Genomic DNA, 23015 nt, shown 5'->3' on the forward strand with positions numbered 1-23015 from the left:
ATGAGAAAAGAGAGAGTCTTTGTGCCTAAATTAAGAAACCAATGCCTATTACCCAAAACCAAGGGAAAACTCACCAAATTCAATGGCAAACTTCTCCTGTGGCCAATAAGATGCTCACCAAGCCCAGAACATGATTAGTTTGTGCTGGAAGTTCTGTGTGTATGGTTGGCCCTCACTGTCCTCTGGAGTGATTTCATAAATTGGAGTCTGATTCATCAATACTTTCAAGAAAGGTTTTGGAATGACTGAAAGTACCTCTTTGGAAAAGAAATCTGTTTCCAAGAAGGTTTCCCCAGTCTTGTACCGCAGCCTGTACACATGTATGTCTCTGAAAAAGCACAGTTCTCCTAATGCAGATGTGAAGACAAATTAAAAGGTAAAGTAGCTGCACAGAAACTTCTTCACAGCTTTCTAAACATGTAAAAAATAGCTACTTGGATTCATCTTCTCGTGTTTAGAATTCATGGTCTGTATATATTTTCTCGTACATACATCACCGCTGCTGGATAAGAGTAATGGTTGCTTTTGGATCTAAATGAAAATGTTTGCAAAGAAATAACATTTTCAACACATTTTCTGCTCTTTAAGACAGAGAAAAAGCGAAGAGTTGGAAATGCAAAATATTTTTACTAAAGGAACTGGCAAAATTAAAAAAATGTCTGGAAAATTGTACCAGAAATACTAATTAAAATCCTAAGGTTTGTGTGATTTTTGCTCCAAAGTATATTTAAGATTTTCACTTAGTTTTGTGTTGCTGTTGAAAAGCAGAAAATGTTCATAGGATATTTCATTGGTTTGTTGTTGCTGTTGATGAACTGCAGAGAAAAGGTTTGTTCCCCAGTTCTGTCCACCACCTTTGCTGTGCTTGAGTGTGAGGTTTCCCACAACAAGACTGATGTCTTGGGTTGGTGACCTGGGGGTCCCACTGGCCATGGCTGTGCCCGTCACCCACAGCTCAGACTCATTTACACCCGAGAAACGCTGCTCGTGTGTGTTTGGCCTCTGTTCCCATCCTGTGTAGGGTCCCATCCTGAATCCCCTGCATTTACACTGGCTCCACATCCCATCCTGTTTGTGTCCCATGAATCCAACCTGTGAGCATCCCTCAAGCTTCCCAGGAGTGCAGACTCAGAGGTGCCTTCACACAGGTCCAGGAGCTTCTGGATTTCCCTACCAACCCTTCACCACCGTGACCATTTCCCCAGTAACCAGACTCTCCCTCTTTGGGGGTGGGTGGCTTCCTGTGTCACAGTCCCCAACACCCCTGGTGACCAGGAATGACCAGCATCTTTCTTCCCAAAACAATCAGAGTGCCCAAATAACCAGGGAAAGGGAAAGAAGCAGCTCCTGCTGGCGGGAACAAGGACAGGAGGACAAGAAGGAAAATCAGCCACATGCTGAAGGGACTCTGGGCACAGATTGGAACCCTCAAGTAGAAGACAGGAGGCTACACCCATGGTTTTACCAAATCCCTTCATTCCTCTCTTCGCTCATCTTTGGGGGATACAGATGAAAAGCTGTACAGCTGAAACCTGTTTTAGGCAGGGATGTGTTTCTCACCATCCTCTCCAGAGCAACCTTGGGAATCCTGGTCTCTGGTGCCAGGGAGAACGGGGTTTGGAGCACAGCTCAGCCAGCAGTGGGTCATGGCTGTTCCTTGGGACTGAGGAGCCATGGAGGGGAACTGAACCCCTCCTTGTGTCCCAGCCTGGCTTTAGGGATGGGATGTGAGACCTCCCAGCTGGGCTTTCTGCTCCTCCTGCTGCAGCTGGAGCAGACTGGCTAATGGTTGGCCAAAGCTTGGAGTTCTGTCTGTATCCATCACAAATGTAATGAAATAATTCACACGGTGATAAAAATTAGTAGGCACCAAGATAGTCTCATTTGTCACAGGGAATATGGATGAGCATTTTGTTACTGCTCTTGGATGTGGCTGAGTGTGGCACATTGCATTTGCCTTTCCCTTACAGTCTGGGAGACTCGGGAGAAAGTAGCAGCCATTGCTATGTCTCTTCCCATCTGAATCCCTCTGACATATCCTAATGAATGAGGAGCACAACGTTTTCAGCTGTCTGTTCATCTTGAGACCAAAATTTTGTCTTTCAGCTCCCCACTGCAGCCAGTCAATTAAAGCTCAGTTGTGAAGATAACGCAAGCTGACAGACCCACTTAAATGACTGAACCCCCCCTTTTTAAATTTTTTTGGTTTTTTCCTTCCATCCAATACCTTTTGCTTTCTGCCAAAGTGGTCAAGACAGTTTCGGTGCCATGTTTCAGCGTGATTAAAAGATTTTACCTTAATCTCAGTCCCTGTGGTCATCATTTTAGACTGGCAAACAGAAGAGCTCAAGAGATGCAGTTGTTAGAGGGGAAGAAAAGTCAATCTCCCGACAGACATGAAGTGCAAATCATCATTTCAAAAGCTACTCTTTAAAATTTTGGAAAATCCTCGTTTTTGGTTAAAACACAACCCCGCATCATTTGCTGCACTCTGACAGCAGCATGGCTTGCCTGCTTGTTTAGCTGTTGCTGCCCTTACCAGGAGAATAATTTCCTCTCGAGACATTCAGATTCATGTCTGTCTTAATTCTGTCTTGCCAAGGGCAAAATTGCTGTGCAGCAGTGAGCACTGGAACAGGCTGCCCAGAGAAGCTGTGGCTGCCCCATCCCTGGAAGTGTTCAAGGCCAGCTTGGACCGGGCTTGGAGCAACCTGGGCTAGTGGAAGGTGTTCCTGCCCATGGCAGGAGTGGAATGAGATGATTCTTAGGGTCCCTTCCAACCCAAACTGTTCAGTGATTTCTGTGATAATGCAAAAATGTGTTGATTCTAACAAGCCTGACCTGAAGATTCATAGAAAGCCAATATCAATTTCCCTGCCATCATATAGAAGCAGAGTGAACAGGTGGCTTTATTCCTTAGTGTCAAAAGAAATGAAGTTGTTGTCTCGTGCTTTGCTAAACACTGCAGCTCCAGCAAAACTGGCTTTGCTTGGCAAGGGATACCACGGAACACACAGAGCAGGAGGAGTTCACTAGGAGGCTGAAATTTGGGGATGAGGGAGGGAGAGGACATTTTCACCTTCATGTCCTATCATCCAATTTGTCAGAGTGGATTTTAAGGGCGATGGCTCCAGGTGCTGTGCAGCATTTCTGTCGTGGAGATGAAAGGTCACTGGATTTCACGTTTCCTGGTAGTGACAGATCGCGGAATTATGGCCCCGAGTTGTTATTTCTAGTCATTGTGACTTCTCCAGACAAAAGTGTGTCAGCTGTTGTTAACTCTCTCCTCTACAGCATCTAAAACTTGCCTGTCACTGTTAAAATCAAGCCCATGGCTGCCACCATCCGTGCTGTCCCCCCTGCCCCCAGGCTTTCCTGCAGTTCTAAAAGGAAATCCATCCACTCTGCCTGTGCCAAAGCCTTTCCACACAAAAATCCCAGTGAGCTCTCTATCCTCCTGTAGCCAGGGCTGTGGACATGCCCATGTGGTGTTGCTCATACCTCCTCTGGGCCTTCTCACCTGACCCTGAATTCTTCATTTCCCAACCTCTGCTTGTCCCTCCCCATAAATCCATCCAGTGCTGCGGATTGAGCCCCGTTGTTGGTGGGATGTGTGTGTTTTTAACACCCTTTCTTATGCATCGCTTGGAGGTTGCTCTTTCCATTTCCTTCACCCCTTTGGATGTGGTCTGGCAAGGCTGCAGGGTGCAGGGATGGGGGGGATCATCAGTGTATCATCCCTCACATTTCTTAATCTGGTTTAATCTGTGATCCAGGTTAAATCGGTTCCTCCTTTTTGCCAGCTCCAAGCAACTCTCACCTCCTGCTGTGCACAGAGGGAGAAACTCCCTGTGTTTCACCTTCCCCCCTGTGCTGTTTGGCAGAGCTGAAACCACCCGCTCCCAACATGCCCTTTCCGGGGGGGGGGGGTGGTGAGTAGATGTGCTCCAGCAGGGAGTCCCCATGGGGCCTTGGAGGTCCTTCCAAGGACTGATCCTTGCCCACTGCTCTCAGGGGGCTCAGCCTCACATCCATCCACCGTCTGTCACTCCGTGGAAGGAAAACCAGATGCAATTCCCAGCTGGCAGCCTCGCAGCTGCCCTGGGAAAGGCCGGAGCTGAGCAGAGGGCAGTGCAGGGCACCTGGCACCCGTGTTCTCCTGATTTTACAAAGGGCTCCTTCAGAATTGTATCCAAAAGTAATCTTGACATTAGGAAAAACTCATCATCCTGGGGGTTTTTATGGCACAGCTGTGTCAGGGAAATTAATTTTAAAATTCTCATAAGTGCCACAATAGAATTGTTAACTTCTTCTTCTCTCTAAAGTGTGAAATGCTCTGCAGAATGTTTCAAAGGCGCCTTTCCCCATTTACACATGCATTAACACAGCTGCAAAAATAGTCTTTGCTGTGGTGCTTTCATTTTCTTGAGGGATGAACAGAATAAGTATTATAAATTTCTGTTTTGGGGTCTGGTTTTGCCTTTAATTCAATGTTTGTTGCCACCAATCCTCAACAAAAGAATTTGTTACCTAACAAGCCAGATAACAGCTAACATGTCCACAGTGAAATATTTCCTGGCAAGTGTGCTTACTCAGCCTGGGCTTCTGGAGACATTCCTGATGGAATACTGGGCAGCAGGAAGACGTTTTGTAGATAATCTGTCACTGGGTCTTTAATTAAAGTTTTAAATTATCACAGTTGATACAGATTTCCAAGTAAAGAGGCTGATCCTGTCCTCCACACACAAATAAAAGATCCCTTTGACCTTCAACAGATTTTACACTGGTAAAATAGCATGTCTTCAGGCAAAGCTCTTGTGGGTATTTATTATAATATGCTATAAATATTAATAATTCCCTACAAATGTCTCCATATTTGAGAGCATGAGCACAAAAGTGAGTAAATAATAATTTATTTCCGTGCATATAAACCCACATTTTACCCAAGCTTCTCTCTTGATTCACTGAGAATATAAACTTGCTGCTCATTATTTCTCTGTTGAAGTTAATTTGAAATAAGCATTCTGCACCCCAGCCTGATCCTGCTGTAACACAGCACGACTTGCTCAGGAAACCCCCAAGGATTTTCCCAGCCCATGGAAGCCAAGGGAACCTTTCCTTTAGCAAACAAATACATTTTACACATGTCCCTAAGGGAATTTTGCACGTCTCATTTAACACCCAGGGTCAGACCCTGGAGGCTTCAAGGATTTGGGGGGACAAAAGGCTAAATGTAAATCCTTTTAGGTGAAGGTAATGGATTAACAGTGCATGTTGTTAACCACTGTTGACAAAAAGAACTTTCCCACCGTGGTCTCTGTTGTTCCAAATTATCAGCTATCTTGAAAAGTGCCAAGATTTTAATATCAAATAATCCAGTGCCTGGATATTAAATTACTTGTGCTTTATTGCATAAATATAGCTTGTTATTTATCTGCAAGATGTGGATCGCTGAAGCTCCAGGTCATTGTTTTGGAAAGCTTCTGCTTCTAACCTGATCAGTGACAAAAAAAAATCAAGAAAATGTGGAAAAAATTACTAAAAGTTTGAGGGGGAAAAAAAGGAAGGATTTGGGGAGAGGATGTTTTGTCTGCCATTTGATTTTATACAACTGTTGGAGGATAACGGTGACACAGAAAATGTGGCAAGAGGATGAGAGAAGACTTCATATTCATTTACTTTATGGAAAACAGTGATTTGGAGCCATGGGCAGATTCCTTTAGGAAAAAAAAAACAAACCAACAACTAAATAAAATTCCTCTTCTAATTTATTTCAGAAATTCCTGAAATGGCCAGATTTTAAGGTTGCACTTAACCCCCCTTCAGTCAAAGTCTATGCAATGTGCTGATTGGTTGTGCAGATGCAAGTTGATTGTGACCATCCAAGAGAAGACGTGTTCCTCACGCTGGACTTTGCTGGACTCCACCATCCTCTCCTGGGTCCTGGAGGCCGAAGGCAGTAGTGTAGTGTAGCCACAGCACCCTTCATTCCTGGTGGATGAAGCACTGATGGCACCCAGTGACCAGCCAGCCTTGTGGGCACTCGGGCACCCCACGGCCACCACCTCACTGACAGGTCAGGCTGAGGGGGCACAGGAAGGACCGGCTCATGTTCTTTGGGATTACCAGCAGGAATGGGAACTGTGGTGCCCTATTAGCTCAAGTACAGTGATTTGATTACCAACAGAGAAAAAAAGGATTGATTTAAAAGCTGGTAGAAGATCTAGACTGAAAAAGAAGCAGTGTATTTGGGCCAGGCAGACACCAGCCTGACAGAACACTGCAGTTTGAGAGAAGTCATTTCCCTGAAATTGCCTTTCAGTGGAGCCCGTTCGTCCCCATCACTTTGGGTCCAGTGGTTAAAGGCGTGGAGATGCCAAACTTGCTGGTGGAAATTTGGAACGTAAGCACCTGTGAAGAGCTAGACCCTCCATCGCTTTTGGGAATCTCCAGCAGTTGGATTATCCAGATGCTTAAATGCCCTGCTGACTCAAGACTGCCCTGCTCCCCGTGGGCACAGCTGTTGGAAGAGGCATCTGATAACAGTGAAAAGCTTTGGAAAGGTACACAGAGGTTAAACCTTCCAAAATTAGCCATCCTGGTGCTGGATAGCATCAGGGAGGGCTGAGTTGGAGCTGCCACCTCCTGAAGTTTCAAAGAAAGTGAGACTAAAAGAGGCAAGGGAGAGGAAAAGCCTTTAGAGAACAAAAAAGCCATGAACTGAGCAGTGCTTAATGTGATTAACTCTATCACACAGCTCAGTGCTCACACAAAGCAGGAGCTGCTGGACTGTGCAGTGCCAGAGTGACAGGGATGCTGCTGGGAAAAGCTCCATTCAAAGGGAGCTGCCGCGGGAGCCAGCGGGACAGCAGCCTCTGCGACCCGACGTGTTCACCCGCACGCTCACGGGTCACCTGATGCTGCCCGAGCCTTTGTGGTCTCTTCCTGTGCCCAGCAAGCAAGAAAAGGATAATTCACAAATTAAACATGGCAGGAAAAGGCTCTGCCTGACAGCCAAAGGCCAGGCAGGAGCTGAAAGCTGCTATCCTGAATTTGTACCCCAGGTCCTAACCGTGCTTCCGTGCTTCCACCTCAGCAGAGTTCAAAATGCACCCTAAGGAGAAGGGCTGGGGAGGATTATGAGGAGCCATTTGTCAGATGGGACTGGCTCCAAAGCTGTCTTTTAGTGGACACAGCTCTCAGAGATGTGGGAAACATGTTACATGGTCTGCATTGCTCTTTAAACTCAGAAATATTTGTGAGGAAGCTTCTGCTCGTCAGTGATTGTTTCCCCTTGGGAAAATGTTGCTGAAATTTGTGTGCACCACCCTATAGCAGTGGTAGTGCAAGATTCACTATCATCATGATAACATGGGGGTAGGTGTTATAGAGAGTAGGGGAGTCGGTTTGGGATTTTTTTGTGGGGAGGAAGTTCCTAGATTCAGGATGGGAGGCCAAGTTCCCTTTGCAGAACACAAGCAGCCAAAGCAGTACTGAAATGAAAGCAGGCGTGGTGTTGCTGTTCAGGTGTGGCATTGCCTGATCAGATTCTTGGTGTGACTTAAAAGACCAAAAATGACATTATTACCCAATTACGTTGCTGTAAACCATTTTGCTGCAAGAGAAGCCTAAAGCCAAATCCTGAGTCTGTGTCCTTTGGTGTAATGTGTCTGTTTTACTCTGATTTACTCCAGCTGAGGATCTGACCTGCTGATATGCCTGGGTTACTCAGAGGCACATTGCAGGAGGCTGGGGTGTTCTGCATGGTCAGGGTTTCTAAAAGAATTAGAGATGGGTTTGCTTTTGCTGCTCTAGAAGGTTGGGACTGCTAGGCATATCTGTTTGAGAAGAGTAGCAGACTCTGTCTTCATGTATTTCTAATTTGATGAATGTTTAATGCTTCTTTTATTGGAGCCTACATATATGTAGAGTAGAGGACTTTACCAAGGGGTTGACTTATGTCAAATAATTGATGTTTGAGCTGCTCCTTTTACACGAAATGCAGACTTTGCAGAGCAAAGAGACTGTAATGAAAATATGAATTAAAGATTAGAGCTAAGCAAGTCTGAGAACACTTTGACGTAAGAAAAGCACATGGAAGTTTTCTCCTCCCGCTTCCTTTCCTTCCCTCCACCTTTACTACATCTCCATCCTCTCTCCTTTGGTAGGGTCCTGCATTTCAGCTGCAGCCTTCTGTCTCTCCTACACCTATGCCCCTCTGAGAAGGAAAGCAGTGCAGTATTCTCCTGCTGGGGGTATTACTGCATGTCTGCACATCCCAGCCTTGCCAGTCACCCATCAGTTTGGCTGGAGAGACTAAGAAGTGATTTTAAGGTGTGTTCTTCTTTATCTCTAGCCCTGATTTACTGATGCAGTGCATCACCTGGGCAGAAGGAACAGGAGTGCAGGCTCGGTGGGACCATTTGCCAGAGGGACCCACACTTTGGTACAGCACATTCAGGTGAGGGTGCAAGGAGGTTGTGTCGATGGCAGCAGGGCTGCTGTGTGACAGTGGCAGAGCTGTGCTGCTGTAGAAGGATGGGGGAGGCAGTTCCAACTCTGCCATCAGATAATTGCCAGTTCCTGTTGTCCAGAGACGCTCTTGTGCCCACAAACATCAGCATCCATTTCCTTCCACCCCCTTGGCCCACCCCTCTCCCTCTCAGTGAGCTGTCTGTGTGCTCTGGCTTTCCAGGGGTGCTTCCAGCTCTCCGTGCAGGTCTGCAGGCACGGCACCAGGGCATCACTCCTGCAGCAGGAGGCTTCTCGTGCCTCCATTCCTGCAGCACAGGTTTGGCTGGTTGCAGTGAGATCTGCCTTATTGCCCAAGGCTGAAGAGCTTAGGCTTGGTTATGAGCCAGTGAAAGCCCAGTGGGAAAGAGGAGAGGATGTTGCTTTCTTTGCTTTGGCTGGCTGGGTTGGTGTGGGTCAGTTCCTTGTGCCTCTGGCTGTGTTGTGCAGCTCAATGAAAGAGGCCTGGGCAGAGAAGTCACCCACAGGTGACAGTCCAGGGAGTGTCAGCACTTTGTAATGGGAGGTGAACTCCAGAATGTCCATATTCCACTTGTACCCGTTTCTGAAATCCGAGTTGCAACAAGGAATTCAGCGAGCAGTTTTAAGAAAAAAAATAGATATGGGCCAGTCCCACAATTGATGCAAACTGGTGTAACTCATTTGACATGAACTAAGCCATGTTTTTGACCCAGTTACAAAAGTTTCATTCCCAGCAGTGCTGGTAGGGAAGCAGTTTGTTAGGATAAATGGAGCGGGAGTCGATGTACCAAAAAGAGAAGCGCTGGTGTCCTGCACAGGGATCTGTTGAGAGAAGTGGGTCTGTGTGAAGATGAGCACACAAAGTTCTCCCCAACCTTTCAAAGCTCAGACTCTTTTCACTGCAGCTGCTTGAGAGCATTTGAAGAAAATGGGAATATGTTGGTCAGAAAATGCTGACTCACTGAAACCTCCCCGGGAAAAAGGCCAATTATAGCAAACTCTCTGTTTGTACATTGAAAAGGGTCAGGGAAAAACCTTGAAGTGATCAGATGCCCCATTTAATGCTTTCAGAACGAACTAACTCAAATCCGAAGGGTGGAGGGGGTGACATGGTTTTTTAGATGTAGATTTTTATTTGATAATTTGGAACATTTCAAACAGGGAAGACAGAAACGAAGGGGTTTTTTGCCTTATGAATTAGTTCAGACAGCCTGCTCTGATTTTTACTAAAAGTTAAAGGTGTTTGCGCCTTTGTCTTTCCCTCCCTGTTTGAGTGGGAGAGGAATAGGAGGAATAGCTTTGACTGTGATGGGAAACATCCTTCCCGCTCAGCTGTTCCCCTTGCCTGGGTAAGTAGCCAGGTCCAAGATTGAAGGGAGCCTGCAAGAAAGATGGAGAGGGACGTTTTACAAGAGCCTGTTGTGACTGGACAAGAGGCAGTGGCTGCAAACTGATGGAGTAGGTTTTGATTAGATGTTTGAAAACAATTCTTCCCTGTGAGAGTGGTGAGGCCCTGGCACAGGTTGCCTGGAGAAGCAGTGGCTGCCCCATCCCTGGAAGTGTCCAGGGCCAGGTTGGATGGGGCTTGGAGCAACCTGGGCTAGTGGAAGGTGTCCCTGCCCATGGCAGGGCGTGGAACAAGATGATCTTTAAGGTCCCTACCAACCCAAACCATTCTGTGGGATTAAAATACTCCTCTGGGGTTAGGTGCCTTTGGGACCACCATTTCTTTCCAGACCTGGCAGGAGAAGGCTGTCAGCATCCAGTGCTTTTGGGAAACCCTTGGCACCTTGCAGGATCAGGGCCTGCAGGCTTTGCTGTTTGCAGAACAGCACCTGGCACTGTGCTTTCTGGCCTGATTGAAATGCATGGGAAATGTCAGGAGGCGTGGGTGGAAGAGCCCTCGTTCGATATTGCTTCGGTATCCTGGAGTCTCATTAGCTCAGGTCAGTGCCTTTGAGTGGTTTCTGGCTTGTGAGCCGAAACACGAGCGTGTTTTGGTGCCGTAGTTCTCTCTGCGCCCCGGCAGGGCTGCAGACCCCGGAGCGAACAGTCCCCCCTCAGCCCCTGGGCCGGGGACGCGCTGCCCCCGACACGGCTCTTGCCGAGCCCGCCGCGCTGGGGTGCGAGTGAAAGGCGCTGGTTTGGCGAGGGCCGAGCCCCCGCTGGGTGTTCTTCCAGAAAAGCCTCGCTCTCTGATCTCTGACTCATCGCAGCCAGCGCTGACGTCCGAGGGACTCCTTCTGCGGGAGGATTATTCACGGGAGCGGGGCCGCGGCAGCATCCCATGCGTCATCCCCCGTGTGCGCGGGCGGGGCCGCGCCGGCCCTTCCCCACGGCACCGCTGCCCCCGGGGCACCCACCGGGGCGGTGCTGCCAGCCGGGATGGATGGGTTCAGCTGCTCTGCTTCGATTGGTGCGCGCAAGGCTCGGGTACCCTCGCGGTGCTACAAGGAAAGCGGCGAGAGGGAATTTCTGGTGACTTTTCAAGCTGTGTCAAACAAAAATGAAATGTATTACAGGGAACGTCAAACTGTAATTATTAAGGACTTGGAAAACTGTGATTAAAAATGAAAACCTGCCTACAGTAGTAACAATTAGGTATATGTGTTATGTTTTGCACACAAAACCACGTTTTCCTCTTGGCTAAATTCGTGTCCCCCTAGAGAGCAAATGCACTGTGATCCAGTTCCTGATGCTGGTGTAAACTGGCCTGGCTGCCCTGCTCCCAGGGAGACATCGTGCTTTGGCAGCAGACGAGGATTTGTCCCCCTCTCCCATTTGTTCTAACAGCTCAACAGTGAAGTTTTTACATGCAAAAAAGAGCCAGGGCCAGTTCCTGTGCCCGTATAAGCCCCTTCTTGAAGAGTTTCACATGGATTTGACACCTCTCTCCAAATGGTCGTTTGGGTTTCCCAGTTGGGTCAGCCCATGAAATAAAGGGGATTACTTTTCTTACAGATTTAGCCCAACTTGTATCTATGGATCTAAAAGCTCAAGAAGTGCTGATGGAAGGGGAATGGCCTCCAAAGAAGGAATTACAAGCCCCCAGCAAGGACTCTTCTTACTCCTGTTGGTGGTTTTTGCAGTTGGCACTGCCCTCCCTCCTTGGCTTCACATGTGATCAAGCAAGAAGCTCCTCTCCTAACTGTGGGTTAAAGTGCTGCCTCTGTCCTGTAGCCAGGGAGGAGATGAGAGGATTTCACCAGCTACCTGGGAGCAGTGGCAGTGTCCACGCTTGCCAGGCCCACGTGGGACGCTGATGGGCATCACCACACAGCTGGGACAGCCTGTACCACACAGGCTGGGCTCTCCCAGCTCCATCAAGGCACCAGGGTTCCAAAGCCATGTGTGAATCCTTGCTGGAACAGAATTGGTCAGATGTGAAGGTGATGCTCGAGGTGTCTAAAGGAAATGGGAGTGTTTTGTCCTGCCGACTGAGGTTTGGGCTTTCTAGGGATGACCTGCTCTGGGACAGGAAATGTTGGCACAGGGAAGTCTGCAGTAAACCAGGGATTGCATGGGGGTATTTGAATATCAGCTCCATGGTGGGGCCAACCCAGTGGTGCTCCATCACTGTGTGCATTAATAGGCAGGTCACGGTCTGGGGGTCAGCAACAGGGCTACAGACCATTGACTTTCTGTTTTCCACTAATCTGGGGGGGGGGGGGGGGGAATCAAATAAAATCCCCCACATCAGCTCATTATGTCAAAGACTGACCCAGGTGGTGAGGTGAAAGTTTGGTGGTGCTTGCAGGCGTGGCACCTTCTAATGTCCTTTTAGTGGCAACACCTTTTAATAAGGTGTTATTGCTGTCTTTGGGGGCTCTGCTAGACCCTGCTTTCAGCATTACCCCCCTGCTGTCCCGTTGGGAGGGGTAACCTCTTGGTGAGGGGCTGACAGTGAGTTTATCACCTCTTGTCACTAGGAGGGAGCCTCTCTGGCAGCCTGGGGTAGGGATCCTGGCAAACAGGCCCCACGTCCCTGTCTGATATGCTGCAGGGTCTGGTCGTGCATTCTACCCAAAGGTTGCCGAGTTTCTGCGTTTCTCAGCTGAAATCAGCTGCTGCTGTGCAGAATTTTGGCTGTACACCCCAGGAAGGGATCTCTGGGGCAGACCAACCCCCCACATTTGAACATCAGCACCCACAAATCATCATAGAACCACAGAATGGTTTGGGTTGGAAGGGACCTTGAAGTTCATCTCATTCCAAGCCCCTGCTGTGGGCAGGGATGCCCATGTCACAGTTGCTACTTCCAATTCTTGAAGGCAGAGAGGAAGCCCATGTTAAGGGTGACGTTTTTCTTCTTTTTGTGTCTCCATTTCAATCAGTGCCTGTCATCCTGCCCCTAAGGTTTCACAAGACCCATACTAATTTTTTTTCCCAAAATTTTCCAGCTGAGAAATATCTTAGATAAAGACAAGAGTTCACTGGGTGTGACAATCACGTAATGACTGCCCAGAGAGGAAGGATGCAAAGGGGATAAACAGATGCTGTTTGCTCTTGAAAGCACCCATGGGAGGTTTACCCAGCCCTGGCCTGGGCACTCCAGAAGGATTAGTCTCACTTGAGAGGGCTCACTTGTGCTACAATGCTGAATGGCCCCATTCTCACCCCTGTGCTTGGCCCCATAACTGTGTGGGGCAAAAGGGACTTGGGTTGGGCTGCCCTGCAGCAAAGGCAGATCCCTGTCAGCAAGTGGGGCTGGCTGCTGGCACCGAAAAGCCCCCAGGCTCTAAAGGCACCGTAATCAGTGGGTTTGCATTGAGGCAGAGGTGCAGAGGGCAGCAGGGATGCAGGAGGGATGGGCTGTGGTATCAGTAGGACGCTGGGGAAGGAAGGGAGGGCACTCACAGCAAGGTGCCTGCATGGTGTGACAGCACAAATCAGCTTTATTTAGACATCAGTGTGCCTCCTTCCCCCTGAGCTAAAAATAAACCTCCCTGGTCCCTGCTGCAGGATCTTGGCCGTGGTAGGGAGGGGATCTGTCTGGAATGCTGTCTTCCAAACAAACATTTCCCTGGCTTGCTTCTGGGATTAAAACTCTTCCTGAGACAGCAGCGCTGGTTACTGCAGCCCTCTGGATGCTGACTTCCTCACTGCCATCGCTGTGGAGGAGTAAAGAGGAGAAGAAGGGGCAAAAAAAAACCAAGGGGAAGGAATGCGAAGCCAAACTTATGGAGTAACTTCTGCCGCTGGCAAATTTTCATCTTCCAAGGTCAGCCATGATTACATTTGGAGAGCGCTTTGCTCTTTTTAGCAGTTTTGGCTATTGCTGCTGTATGTACAAAGGACCATCTGGAAATCTGTTCCCAACTTTAGCAGGTGTTAACACCGAGCTGCCCTGGGCCCCTGTTTGCTCACTGGCTGCAGCAGCTCCACGCTGAGCACCCTTGGGCTTCTGCTCATGTCCCAGCGAGGCAGGGACTGGTACAACCCCGTCAGGGTGTGCTCCCCAGGAATTCCCACCCTCTTTTAGTCATGGAGTTTGGGGTGGTCTGGTTTTGGGGTGCTTATTTTCCCATCATTTTTTTTAACTCCATGTGGCTGTTGAGCTCAGCTGGTGTTATATGTGTTCAGGAGTGTGTTTCATTTTCCAGATTAGAAAATGCTCAGAGGTATAATCAGGTCCTTCCACAGTATTTAATTATCCATAATTAAAGGCATCTACACAAAGCAGATTTTCAAAGACCATTCTTGTGTTACATTGCTAATGAATTAAGTAATTAATTGGCATTGCAAAAATACAATAGGAAACATCAATCTTTTGAAGTAAAGCATTTTTTAGGTGTTTTATAAAATCATTAGCTTGCATCAGGTCAGTAGCTGTTCACATGTCTAAATCCCCCTTCTGGCTTTAAAAAAAAATCCTAAAGGGCAAAATGAATGCAGGAAAACAAGGCAGGGAATACTTGCTGAAGAGTGTGGAAGCACTCAGAAATGGGGAATTTCATTGGGAAGTCACTGTCCATCACTTTGCTGCTCTGTCCCACAGTTCCCTCCTCCTGCCAGGAAGGTCTGAACCAATTCCCATCACACTTGGGAACACAGTTTGAAGCTTCAAACTTTCATGTTCCTGCAGGTTTTGTTAAAAATAGTTGTCTGCTGGGTTTGTTTTTAGTAATGCCCATTCTCCTCAAGCAGGGCACTGTGTCCGTGCCTCAGTTTCCCCTGTGCACTCCCCTGTCCCACTGGAATGCTGTGAGGAAAACGGGCTCCTGTTCCGAGCTGTTTGGGTACTGTGCTGCCACTGAGACCAGAGGGCGAGTAATAGTTTTATCCAGTAATGAAATAATAAAAACAGACTGAGGCAGAATGATGGGTAACAGCTTTCTGAGAGTTATGGGGGGAGGGCTGCAGAGCCACCTGCATCCCAGCTTTTCATCACTGCTGGCTGCTGCCTTACAGTGCAGAGGAACTGTCCTGTCCCCACACAGCACCGTAGTATCACGTGGCATCTGCTGGAGTACAAAAGCCCACGTACATCGTGGTTATGCCTTTTGTGGTGACACCCAGAATTGTTGGCAAAGGAAAGGACAGTCCTTTTCCATTGGATGATTTTGTTAAATACAACTATTCACATGCAAAACCAGCACGGCTCATTTTATTTCTGCTAGCAACCCCACTCTTTGCCTTCTCATCAGGAAGCACCGTGGAAATGCCATGGATACCATTAAATGCAGGTAGCGTAATGGGAAGAGCAAAATCTGGGGACAAAACATGGATTAAAGCCGCTTTTGCAGCTGCTGGAGAAATCAGGACAGGTCCCAGCAGAAGGGTTTAGGAGCCTGTTTATTCCAGAAGCACCAAGCTCTGCTTGTCTCATCTCTCCGTCAGACCAAGGTGTGCCCGTCCTTGCAGTGCTTTGCTCTCCCCATGTGTGCCCTCAAGATCCATCCATCCATCCTACCCTGCCCCTTCCACCCCCTCCTCCTGTTTCCTCAGGAGCTGCAGATTTTGCCACAGCAGTGCCATGTCCTGTCTCTCTAACACCAGGCTTATTAATTGCTTGGGGTGGGGGTTGGAGGGGAGATGTTTTCCTGATTTTAGTTTTCCATGCTACAGGCAGGTAATTAAATTCCCCAGACAAATTAAGGGGTAATGTCTCTGCCATTGTGGTTATTCCCTTTCTATGGGTAATCAATCATTTGTATGGATTTGCATAAAGTGGGAGCTCTGCCACTGGAGCCCAACCTGAATATATAGGGATGAAAACCAGGCAAATCCTGAGGCTGATGCCACTGGGCTCTGTTAAATGCCCTCCAGAAGATCCATACTTTGACTGGAAGGGGAACCTTTGGTGACTGACAGGCTTTTAGTTGTTATACATCTACATGTTCATTAAATTCACCTTTTACTTGGGTCTTACCCCCCCCATGGTCATCTGTGTCTGTCATCATGGAGGTCAGGGGACTGGGAATGGTGGTGAAGACAGCAGGAGATATCAGACACGAGCTGAGAGTAGGAAGAAATGGTTTCCACAGCAGCTCTTTCCTTACATGGAAAGTTTTATCTTTGCTTTGAAGTCCCATTTTAACACAATCCCACATTCAAAACCTTCATCAGAAAAATCCGTTCCCAGGTGGAAAACAGAAGCAGGTCCATGCTGATGCCCTCCAAGTGTCACATTCATCCCGCAGCGATCCCACGGTGATCTGGATTGTGATGGAGCCGTTTTTCAGACAGGAGCTGGAGGTTCATCCTGATCATGTGATTTCCCACAGCTCAGGAAACCCTTGTTCCCCTGGGCAGGGGGATTGTGCAGAGGCTGCCTCGTGGCACAGGCCACTGCTGCTGCAGCTTCATCATCCAGGGCTGGGCTGGGTTTGCAGGGGACTCCACATCGACGTGAACAACTCAGATAAATGTGTAGCAATCCTGGTTCTCCCACACATTTTTTTCCTCCTGTTTTATACAAAACGAGCACAGTCACAATTTCCACTTCATTTATGACTGATCTGAAAAAAAACCCACCCTATAAAACATCATGCACAGCTGTAGTGACCAAGTTAGATTCAATTCTGGCTTTATATGAGTTGATGTGCAGCCAGCTCTCTCTTCCATACATCATCTGTGATTGCAGTTAAGCGTGAAATACTGTTTTAATTCTTACACCAAATGTGGGGTTTTTTTTCTGAAGAAAAAAAGACATAAAAATGTTAAAATGGGCCATAAAAATCATTATATTTTCACATGGAGCTCAACCAAGAGGCGAATAAGTTGGCTAAAAGCTCAAAAGACCCGGAGAAAAAGTCCTGGTTGTTATTCTTTTGTTGTTAACCTTCGCCTTTGAATGGAGATGCCCAGGCAGGGAGCAAAGACCTGGCACTTTGGCAGCCAGGGGCTATTTTGGCACTTGCTTCCCTAGATAAGGGTTTCCTCCCACAGCTGCATGGACAGAGACCTGTGGCTGTTGCTGGAGCTGCTGCTCCCTGACAGTGCCTTGGAAGCTGCCCCAAAACCTTTGCAGTGGGCAGGATGAACATCCAGACAGGTCCCCGGCCAAGTTTCTGCTCTGCATCCCAATTCCTTTCTGGGGTGACTTGGGAAATCCTGGCTCTGCGGGCACAGTCACCTGGACTGAGCCTGTCCCATGGACTGAGCCATGTTGTTCCATGGCTGCTCTGGAGAGCTGGTGAGGTGAAGGCAGCAGAGCCACAACAGCACATTTTATATACATAAAATACATTTTCTTCACTCTAAGGTTTAGTCTCTGGGAAGTCCAGCCTTTCTTCCCTTTGGCTGTTGATTCTACTGGTAACATTGTTTGATGATGCAGTAGTTTGGTGGTAGTTTTATTAATTGAATTCTTTTAAATTAATCTATTTGACACAAGCTCTCCCCCTAAAAAAGGAAACCAAACAAACCCAGCTCACCTTATTTGCTGTGTTTGAACCATTAAAAAAATTAATGCACCTTCAGCACAGTTGGAGTTCATTTTGGGAAATATCTACTTAGACAACTTTTTAAAAAGCTATTACTTACCTGAAAGGTTACAATGACCTCAGAGTAGCTTTCATTGCCCACAATTACAACCTACCTGTATTTTTAAAAAAATCTATGGTGTTGTCCCAAAGCTTTATGCTGCCTGCAAAGAAATTTTTAAGAGCTAATCCTGTGTGTTTGCTCAGGTAAATGTTGAAACGCATTTCTCCCTTAATAGATGGTTACTGCTGGCTTCCTCAGCCCTGAGTGTGCACAGCAAAAATCTGATTCCAAAAAGCTCTTTTGGAGGCACAGTTCTGCCTGTACAATGCTGAGCCCATTGCCCATGCAGGTTTTTTTACCATGAGCTAAACTTTTCTGTGCTGATCAAGGTATTTGCACACACAGATCCTTTTAAAATGAAGAGGAATTTGGTGTGCAAATCCCATAGGAGACTTTGAAAATGCCAACCTGCATTTTATATTACAAGAAGCAGGGAAAGCCCTTTATTTACAGCTGGGTCTGGAGCCTTGGGAGTTGTTTAGCTGCTGTCTGGGAGCTGATCCTGCATTGGCTCCTCTGTGACTTCGGTGGCAGTGGGTCCAGTTCAAGTCTGCAGAAATGTCCAAGGCCAGGTTGGATGGGGCTTGGAGTAACCTGAGCTAGTGGAAGGTGTCCCTGCCCACGGCAGGGAAGCAGAAGGAGATGGGCTTTAAGGTCCCTTCCAACCCAAACCATTCTGTGTTTCCGTGCTCAGCCTTGGGCTTGGTCCTGTTGTCCTGCTCATCCCACAAGCCCAGGGGATGAAGAGTGCAGCAGGGCTGTAATTTCCACCTGGTGCTTTGGAGCTGTGGAAGGGCTGCTCTTTGTTCCCTGGGTGAGTGATGGTCTCCAGCCTGTCCACACAGCTCAGATGTGTATCGGTGCCAGTGGACGTCACTGCTCCCCGACAGACTGCCTTTAAATTGCACCCATAGATCTTCCCTGCACCAAAACATTCCTGCTCCAGTAGTTAGTGATGCCTGAAGTTATGTCTCCACATCAAATTAAGTAACTGTGCTATCAATAAGGAGGAGTAATGTGGTATATTCCCTTCTGGATGTCTCCCTGTCCCTCATTTGTTTGCTGCTCCTGATTAAGACAGATAACGAGCCATCAGTAATTTTCTAACTGTGGTGCAGAGCAGTAAGGATTAAATCAGTCTGTGTCACTGGGTGCCAGGCCATAATTTAGGGAGCTCCAGTGTGTCCCCTGCATTCATTAGACTCCAAGGCAGTGGATGCTTGGGATTGTCTGAGCAAAGCCTGGAAGATGTGAACATTTCTGCACGGGGAGAACCAGGAGGGGATGTGGGGCCACCAGGAGATCCCTGACCCGCTGGGCTGGCTGGGAGCTGCTGGGGTGTTTAATCTTTGTTGTGCTGCTGCATCGCTGGCTAAATCAGTGGAATGCTCCCTTTGCCCTGAACTGAGCTTTTTACCTCCCTCTGGCCTTTTTTAATGCGTTCCTTCTAATGATGTAGGGCTTGCTTAGAGTGAGCAACTTGGAAACAATTTGGACAAGGATACTGCAGATATATATATATATATTTAATGCAGAGATTAAATAACTTTTAGGCATCTTCAGGCACCCAGTAATGTGAATTACAGCTGGAAAAATCTCTCCTGTAAATAGGCAGTACTCGAGAAGAGCTGTTAGCATCATCTTGTGAGCAGTGAAATATGCAGGAATGATGGAAAAGAGCTGCAGATAAGCTTCAGAGGAGATTAATTCTTTGGGGCAATGGTCCACAGGATTGAAAGCTTCTGGGTGTCTAGAAGGTACCACCAGAAGACTCCAGGAGCTTTTAGCCAGAGTCAGTGGGGTTTTTCCACAGGTGAAAAAAAGTAAAGGACCTCATTTTACATTTTAGAGAACAGAGTGAAATTTGGGGCATTTATTGCAGGTTGGATGGTTGGGTGACGATGGATTTAGGAGGCCAGGGGGTATTTTCACCTGGTGTTTGTGCTGGGAATGTGCAGGGTGAATAGGTGTCCGTTAGTCTGCAAAGAGCTGTGTCCGCCATGGCCTGTAGGACGTGGACATCAGCTCCAGGAGCAGGGAGGAGGCAGAGCCACAGTGCACTGCCTGCCCTCCTGCCACCTCCAAGACATGATCAGCCAAGACAGGATCAGAGCTGGGCATGGCCAGGTGTGAACTCACCCCCTCACGTGCCATGGCCGTGGCAGCCCCGTTCCAATACAACCTCAGGCTTCAGTCTGAGCCAGGATCTTCAGCTTCGGCCTCTCTCTAACACAGTAAAGCTCCAGGATTGTTATTTTCGGGTGGGGTTTTCAGCTCCCCCTGCAGAGCATCACCAGGTTTGATTTGCAGCAAGGCAAAGCTCAGCATCACCAGCTCATTTCTTTATGTCTCACCTCCGCCTTTGCCTGCTGCCTTCTCCTCCCGTCAGGAAGAGGAGGGCTGGCATTCCCCATACCAGGCAGTGAAAACAAGACTTCTTCCCTCCCTGACTCGTTAACTGAAGCCACAAATTGAGCTCTTTTCTTGCAGTCTGAAGTGATCACATAGATGGTGGTGATAGAGCTAAATGAACATTTGAGAAGATCCTGCAGGATCAGTGGGGAGGAGCCGTGTTAACCCCCAGATGTGAGGGCCATCATTAAAAACAAGGTGCTGGTTTTTCTGCCCTCCTGAGCACAGACTTCAGCCTGGACATGGAGAAAGTCCCAAGGTGCAGGCAACCAGCCATTTCTTGCCTCTGTGACAGAACCTGGGGATCACCTGTATTTCTGCTGTGGTTTTCCCCTTTTCCTGTTGGGGATCCATGAGCATCCTTGTGCAGGTTCCAGGTGTAATCCTCACTTTGTGAGGTGTTGTTTCAGCTGAGTGATGCTGGGAGCAGTGGACACCAGTGCTGGAGACTACATGGCTTGTGGTGTGGGACAGTCATGGTGAAGACTGTGAGATGCCTATTTTGTGGAGACATGGAGAGAAAAATCCACTTTTCCCCTGGGAAGACACTTGGCCATGCTCCCTAGAAACACCTCACCCAGTTCAACTGCATTTGTGGTAAAGCTCCAACAGCAAAGTCATTGAGCTGAGTGAGCATCCATGGGGATGTTTTCAGGCTGTATCCATTCCTAGATACTGTGGATACACCACTGTTTTCTGCTTATCCCTTGCAATTTTAATTGTGGGGCACACCACGTGGGAGCCTGGGGGATGGCTGGCTGAATACAGCTATATAAACCAGGCAGATGAGCATAGCCATCAACACCTCTCTCCTTGATGTTATCCATTGACTGAATCAGCTGAATTCTCTTGGAGTCAGCTTTAGTATCTCCTAAAGGGATGGGGAAGCTCTCAAAAAGAGTGGCAGGAGACATAGAGTTATCACTGGAAAATATTTAACTGAGAGGAAACTACCACTGCTGCTGAAATCAGAGGTTGCACCATGAGAAGTTCCGGGGGAGGTGATGAGCTTTGTGTGGGACAGACACTCCCCAGGGCAAATCTGAATATCACAGTTGGCCTGAAGTAAGTTGTGCTTGCTGTTTGATTAACATTTGATTTCCTTTTACTGCTTCTTTGTGCACACAAAGCTGAATTCAGAGCTGCTGAAAGCCAGAGGCAGAGACACTGAGTTCAGTAAAACCCATCTGGGAGCTGGGGGGGCACTGGGTTTCAGCACCAAGCGACTCCCTGGCATCAGCAGGACACCATGAGCTCCTGGTGTTGGAGAGAGAGTGACCCCTGGATCCCCTCCACAACAGGGGTGCAGGTCAGCAGCACAACACGGGTCATCACCCAAGTAACTGGGCTTAGCCATATGGTTGTGAAATTGGCCATCGCTCCCCCAGACAACAAACCCTATATGATTTTTTCACATCTCTCCCATTAAACCAGCATCTGAATGTCCCTAATATATCTCCATAAAAATCTTCACAGCTGTTCTAGCAAACAGCCTGGAGTGCTGTGGGCTTTTATGAGTATTAACTATGTTAAGCAAAGCAAATCTCACAATTACATTGTCTGTGGGAGCAGCAAACTTCTCCCATCAGTCTCCCTGAGCGAGGAAAAAGGGTGATTAGTGTCCTGTTATCATCACAGTCGTGGTTTAAGATGCTTTTACCAGGAGCAGGACGACAGCCCTTGCCCAAAGCAGCTTCTTGTTCCTGCTGCTATCATTATAAGTAACCTGATGTGCTTGACATGTCGTCAAATGTTGCTGAGCAGCATCTTCCTTTGAATAATAATTTTTAAAAAACCCACCATGTTGCTGATCTGTCTCATCCTTTGTGGGTTTTTTTAGGCATGGATTTGGCAGACCTTGGTCTCATCCTGTTCCTCCAAGCAGCCACAGTGGGAAAAGCTCAGGACAGTCCTGAGCAGTGCTGGGTTGGGGCTCTGAGCTTTTGAAATGTTGGGAAGGGGAAAGGATATTAAGGAATTTAGAGGAGTCTGTTGAGCTCTGTTGCAGAGCAAAGAAAGGACTTGGTTTCTTGCTGTGGGCTCTGGTTGTGGCTTTAGGGGCTGCACATGGCAAAGCCACACAGATCCCCAGGTGCTGGATATTCTCTCCACCAAGAGCTCCCAGCTCTATAAACCGGAAAACTCCCTGTTGACTTGTTCCATGGCCCAGAAAATGCCACTTGGTTGGGGCATACTTGCACCTAAATTTCAGCTGTGCAGTGTCTCTCCAAGTGCCTCCCTCTCGTGCCTCTGCTGTGGGTGTGATGCTGCTGCATCCCAGTGTGGGCAAACAGGGCCCACTCCTCCAGTGTGAAGGTGTGAGAAGTTTCAGTGGGAAAAAAAAAGGCAGGGAGGGGTTGGCTGATAGTGGTTGTGCTGGAAAATTGGATTTCAGGCAGTGGGAATTTAAGTTGAATTGTCACAAATGGAGTGTGGAAATTTTGCCTCCCGTTAGAAACCTGTGTTTCTGTAGGGACAGGGATAGCAGAGTGGGGGAGAGGGTGCAAAAAATCTCCACCCAGCTCACCATGGTGTGCAAAAGAAACCTTTTCACTCTGGCAAAGCAGAGGGGGGTGGGGGGTGTTTTGAGAGAGCACTGGGGAAGAAAACAGTCCAGAGCAGTGGCAGTATTGGCCTAAATTACAAGTATCAGGGTCTGACAGGAGAGAGGCTGTCCCAAAATGGCAGGAAAACATCCCATAGGAGGGCAATGTCTGTAGAGCCAGGTTTTCATCCATTTTGCTAAAAGCCAAGAAAAAGGAAAACAAGCCCAACTGCTGTGGTTTTTCCCTCACTTCAGCCTCTGAGTACAGCTCCTTGCTTAGGTGTGCTCAGGTGATCCTGGCCAACCTGGAGATGATGGGTGCTGCTTCCACAAGGGCTCCTTTGGCCAACCCCCAATGTTCCTCCCAGCCTTCAGTCCCTAGGACTTGTCCAGAATAGCTGTAATTTTCCCTCTTTCCCTTGCCCAGCCCCTCTAAGGGGTGGCAGCAGAATCCCAAGGATTTTCTCTTAGACACGGAGGTGCTTGCCACGTCCTTCCAGGCTCGTTAGATGCCAGAGATCAGCGGGGCAGATTACTAGTGTTTAATTACTAATTTGGGACCCCTGGTGGCCTA

The 23015-nt window shown here is 48.0% G+C and overlaps 1 protein-coding gene across 10 annotated transcripts in view; it reads left to right on the plus strand.

Moving 5' to 3' along the window:
* Positions 1 to 23015, plus strand: part of LOC113965119 (von Willebrand factor C domain-containing protein 2-like) — a 426515-nt gene that overhangs the window by 399482 nt on the left and 4018 nt on the right. The window contains exon 4 of one of the 10 annotated variants that reach the window (XR_003533447.1): positions 5778 to 6076. The exons of the other annotated variants lie outside the window; for them this stretch is intronic. The gene's annotated coding sequence lies outside the window, so the exon portion shown is untranslated. The remainder of the gene's footprint in view (positions 1 to 5777; positions 6077 to 23015) is intronic. 10 annotated transcript variants of the gene reach the window in all.

The sequence above is a fragment of the Neopelma chrysocephalum genome, unplaced genomic scaffold, assembly GCF_003984885.1.
Source record: "Neopelma chrysocephalum unplaced genomic scaffold, ASM398488v2 Primary Assembly neopelma1_44, whole genome shotgun sequence".
NCBI lineage: Eukaryota > Metazoa > Chordata > Aves > Passeriformes > Pipridae > Neopelma > Neopelma chrysocephalum.